This window comes from Crocodylus porosus, unplaced genomic scaffold (genome assembly GCF_001723895.1).
Source record: "Crocodylus porosus isolate Cpor-Errol unplaced genomic scaffold, CroPor_comp1, whole genome shotgun sequence".
Classification (NCBI taxonomy): domain Eukaryota; kingdom Metazoa; phylum Chordata; order Crocodylia; family Crocodylidae; genus Crocodylus; species Crocodylus porosus.
Window position 1 is genome coordinate 98,598 of NW_017728953.1, and position 4,865 is coordinate 103,462.

General features: G+C 71.0%; 1 protein-coding gene across 2 annotated transcripts in view; it reads right to left on the reverse strand.

The window, feature by feature from the left end:
- The window catches only part of PRPF40B (pre-mRNA processing factor 40 homolog B), a 31,178-nt gene that overhangs the window by 10,933 nt on the left and 15,380 nt on the right, over nt 1-4,865 (reverse strand). The gene's annotated exons all lie outside the window — the stretch shown is intronic.

The following is a 4,865-nucleotide window of genomic DNA, read 5'->3' on the forward strand; positions in this document are numbered from 1 at the left end:
CGCGGGGAGTACCGGGCGGCCCGGTGGTGCGCGGTTCCCACGGCCCCGTGGCCCGGCTCCACCTGCCCGGGCCGCGCTGCAGCTGCAGGGGAAGCGCCGGCGCGCACAGGAACCGGCGCTGTTCCTGTCCCTGGCAGCGCCGCGGACTCGGGGCGGCCAGGCCTCCTTGCAGCGGATGCCGGGATGGGGCACGGTGCAGGGGAGCCGCGCCTGCCCCCGCGTCCCTCCGCTGCGTGCACTCGGGGTGGCTTGGGCGGGGGCTCTTGGCACGGAGGCGAGCAGGCGCCTGCCCGGGGACCGTGGCCCTGTCCTCCGGAGCCGTGGCCAGGCGGGCGTCGGGGCCGCAGGTGTGCCCGCGTCCCGCGGGCGCTGAAGGGAGGTCACCGGGCTGGCGGGGGTGTGAGTGAGTGAAGCGCTCCAGCCTTTTGCTGCTCGGGCACTTGTGCCTGTGGTTGCACACGCGTGTTTGCACGTGCACACGTGCTCTGGCCTGCGGCCGTGACAGGATTTGGCTGCCTGGGCCCCGGTGCCCTCTCACCTCCGCTCCCTGCGCGGAGGCCCTAAAATAGCAGCGTGGCTCAGACAGGAAGCGAGCTGGGGGCGAGCGCTGGAGAACAGACAGACAGGAAATGGGCGGTCTGGCCGCCCCCTCCCCCCGCAGCCCCGCTCCCCGGCAGCTGCGCGGGGCTGACTCACTGCATCGCCCCCCCCGCCCCGGGCCCACACGCCTGGCGGCAACACGCATGCACACATGCGTTCCCGGCGCTGACCGCAGAACACGTGTGCGCGCCTGAGGGCATGTGTGTACACGCGTTGGGCCGCGGGACACGTGGGAACACGCACTCGCACCCCCCCAGGCGTGTGCGCGTGTCCATCGGCAGTGGATGCGCGGCGTCCCGGTGGAGGAGTATGCATGCACAGGCCTGCCTGCGAGCAGGAGGGTGGGACGCACGCGTGCAGGGCCCCCCACACCAAAGACCATGTGCACACGTGTAAACATGCAGGAAAGGGTACTCCTGTGCCCTGAGCGTGCACATGCCAAATGGCACACGCCAAGCTCATGGGTGCGCACAGCTGCTCTCTGCACAAGGCCCTTGCACACATCAGCGCGTCCCCCATCCCAGTCACCCAGGAGCTGGGCGTGGGGGGGGCAGCGCGCTCCTCTGCAGCCTGCAGATAAGGGCTGGGCAGGGGTGGGATGCCGATCTGCAGCCACATGTGCAGTAGGGGCTGAGGCTGACTCCGCCCCAATGGTCCCAATCCGCCCCAGTGGCCAGGGATGGCGGTGGAAGGGGCAGTGGGTGCAAATCGGGGCAGCCCCGCCGCATGCCACAAGCTACCCCAGGAGCCCTCGGCTGTGCCTCCAAAGCCTCAGGCTGCGTCAGCCTGAGCCCGGCTGCGCAGTCCCCGGGGCCAGCCCCGAGCGGCACCCCGCTGCCCAGGGGCGAGCTCAGGCCGGGTCTGCCCTCAGGTGGGTGCGGGAGTTCCTGAACGACGAGAACAAGGGCCTGGACGTGCTGGTGGATTACCTCTCCTTCGCCCAGTGCACCGTCATGTAAGTGCGGGCCACGGCCTGGCCCCATGTCCGGGGCCCTGGGGCAGGGAGGCCATCTCGGCCCCTGCACAAGGCCACGGTCACGTTGGTTGTGGACCCACGTGCAAAGTCCCGTGCGATGAGTCATTGGGAGCTGGGCACGAGGGCTGAGGGAGCCTCTGTCCCCACCCCTGCATCGCCACCTGCCTCCCCTTGCTAGAGGGGTGGGGAACAGGGGCCGACGGGCCAGCACGGGGCCACCAGCGCCTCGCTGGCCGTGACCGCTCAGTGGCCGGGCCCGGGCGGAAGGGATGGGCAACGCAGCCAGGCACCCGAGCGGGGATGTGTGCACCGGAGACGGCAGCCCGGGAGACGCCGGGGTCTCGCCCATGCCCAAGCCCTGCCCCGGGCCCGCCCGCCCGCCTGCCGCGCCGCGAGCTTCCCGCGCGCCGCCCGCCTGCCTCTGCTTCGGCAGCCCGGCTGCTCCCAGGGCGCCCTGGGGCTGCTTCGCCGTGACGCCTCCCTGTGTGCGTGCGCGTGTGCCTGTGCTGGGTGTGCGTGTGTGTGCGTGCCCGCTCTCCCCCCCAGGTTGGACTTTGAGGGGCTGGACAGCGGCGAGGACGGAGCGCTGGAGAAGCTGAAGTCCTGGAGCAGGTCCATCGAGGACCTGCAGCACCCGTCCGCGCCCTTCGCCAACAGCCTCGCGCGCTCGGCCCGCCAGTCCGCCCTGCGGTACGTGCCCGGCTGCGCCTGCTGCCCCCGCGGCACGTGTCCGGCTGCCCCACGGTATGGTGCATGCCCAGCTGTGTCGTCCGTGCCCGGCTGTGCCTGCTGCACCCTTCGGTACAACACATGCCGGCCCCGCAGGGCATTTCTGCCCCGCTCCCCCGGCACGCGTCCTCTGCCCTCGCTGTGCCCTGCACGCACACCCCCGCTCTGCTCTGCTGCCCGGGGGGGGGCTGGCTCTGCCCCCACCACAGGGGTAATGCCCCCATCTCTCTGCTTGCAGGGCCCGTCTCTCTTGCTCTGCCTCCCCTCGGGCCTGTGCTCTCTCTCTCTCTCTCCTCTGCCCGGGTAAGTACCCGCCGGCCGCATGCCCCCAGCCCCGCTCTGCGCTCTCTGCTCCCTCGCACGTCTGTCGCCGCAGCTCCTGGGGGGCATCTCCTGCTCCCCCGGCCCGTGCTCCAGGTCCCTCCCGGCAGGAGGAGGTGGGGCGGGTGTGCCTCGGCGGTTTCCGGCCGCTCACCGGGCGCCGTGTCCCACAGCTACAGCACCCTGCCCAGCCGCAAGGCCCTGAAGAACTCGCGCCTGGTGAGCCAGAAGGACGACGTGCACGTCTGCATCATGTGCCTCCGCGCCATCATGAACTACCAGGTGGGCTGAGGCCGGGAAGGGGCTGGGGTGCCCCGGGGGTGGCCCTGCAGCGCGGGGCAGACCCTGGCCCCTGTCCGGAGCCTCCCTGGGGGGCCGTCCCCGGCTGACGCTGGGACCAATGCCCCGTTCCTGCCCCGCAGTACGGCTTCAACCTGGTGATGTCTCACCCGCACGCCGTGAACGAGATTGCCCTCAGCCTCAACAACAAGAACCCCAGGTGAGGCTGCGTCCCTCCATCCGCCCCGGCCTGGGCGGCAGGGGCGGGGGGCTCGGAGCCAGCCACCCCCTCCCCGTGCCGCTTCCAGCACTGAGGGTGCCCTCGCCCCCAGGACCAAGGCGCTGGTGCTGGAGCTGCTGGCAGCCGTGTGCCTGGTGCGGGGGGGGCACGAGATCATCCTCGCCGCCTTCGACAACTTCAAGGAGGTGAGACCCTCCCCCCCCCCCGCGGGCTCACGCGCCGGTGAGACGGGCTCACACGAGGCTGTCCCCGCCGGCGGCACCGACCCGACGGCAGTAACCCCACGTGGGCTGCGCTGCAGGTCTGCAAGGAAAAGCACCGGTTTGAGAAGCTGATGGAGTACTTCCGCCAGGAGGACAGCAGCATTGACTTCATGGTGAGGGCCCGGCCCTGCCATGACCCCCAGGGCGTGCACCCCAGCATCCTGCCCTCACCAGCCCCCCGGGGCGTGCATGCCCGCGTCCTGCCCTCACCAGCCCCCCGGGGCGTGCATGCCCGCGTCCTGCCCTGTCCGACCTGCTCCCCCAGCTTTGCATAGCCCAGGTCCTGCCCTCTCTGAACCCCTCGGCATGTGGCAGGTGCACGGCAGGGTCCTGCCCTCTCCGACCCCCTCAGGGTGCACACCGGAGCATCCTGGCCTCTACGATTCTCCTGGGGTTTGCACAGCAGGGTCCTGCCCTCTCTGTTGCCCCCCGGATGTGCACGGCCTGGTCCCACCATCTCCAGTCCCCCCGGGGCACGTTCTGCCCTCTTCGACCCCCTTGGGGTGTGCACCGTGGCATCTTGCCCTTTCCGACCCCCCAAGGCATGCATGATGGGATCCTGCCCTCCTGACCCCCCACCCCAGGGCATGCACACTGGAGGGGCCTGTGCCCACACTGCCCCCCGCCCCATGCCCGCAGGTGGCCTGCATGCAGTTCATCAACATCGTGGTGCACTCGGTGGAGGACATGAACTTCCGCGTGCACCTGCAGTACGAGTTCACCAAGCTGGGCCTCGAGGACTTCCTGCAGGTCTGTGCGGGGGGCCGGGGGCCTGGCAGGTGATGCCCAGGAGGGACTCCCCGGGGTTGGGGCCTTGCCTCAGCTTCCTTCTGCTCTCGGTAGAAATCACGGCACACGGAGAGCGAGAAGCTGCTGGTGCAGATCCAGGCCTACCTGGACAACGTCTTCGATGTGGGGGGGCTGCTGGAGGATGCCGAGACCAAGAACGTGGCGCTGGAGAAGGTGGAGGAGCTGGAGGAGCATCTGTCCCACGTGCGTGTCCCCTCCGCCCCCGCAGGCTTGCTCTTGCTGCCCGGCCTGGGGCCAGCTGGACCCCCCCGGGGGCTCCTTGCTGGGGCCTCGGCTCTCCGTCCCCACGGGGAGGCTGGGCTGGGCTCGGGGCTCACGGCCGGGCCGGCGCCCCCCCGCAGGTGACGGAGAAGCTGCTGGACCTGGAGAACGAGAACATGATGCGGGTGGCGGAGCTGGAGAAGCAGCTGCTGCAGCGGGAGAAGGAGCTGGAGATGGCCAAGGTCGGGGCCCTGGGGGCACCTGGAGGGCGGGGGTCTCGGCACGGCCCGCAGGCCGCGAGCGGCTCGGCGACCCGCGCCTGACGCCGCGCCCGCCCGCAGGAGACGTACGAGAGCACGAGCCGGCAGGTGCGCACGCTGCGCCGCATGGTGAAGGAGAAGGACGAAGCCCTGGGGCGCCAGCGCAGCGGTGCTGGGACCCCGCT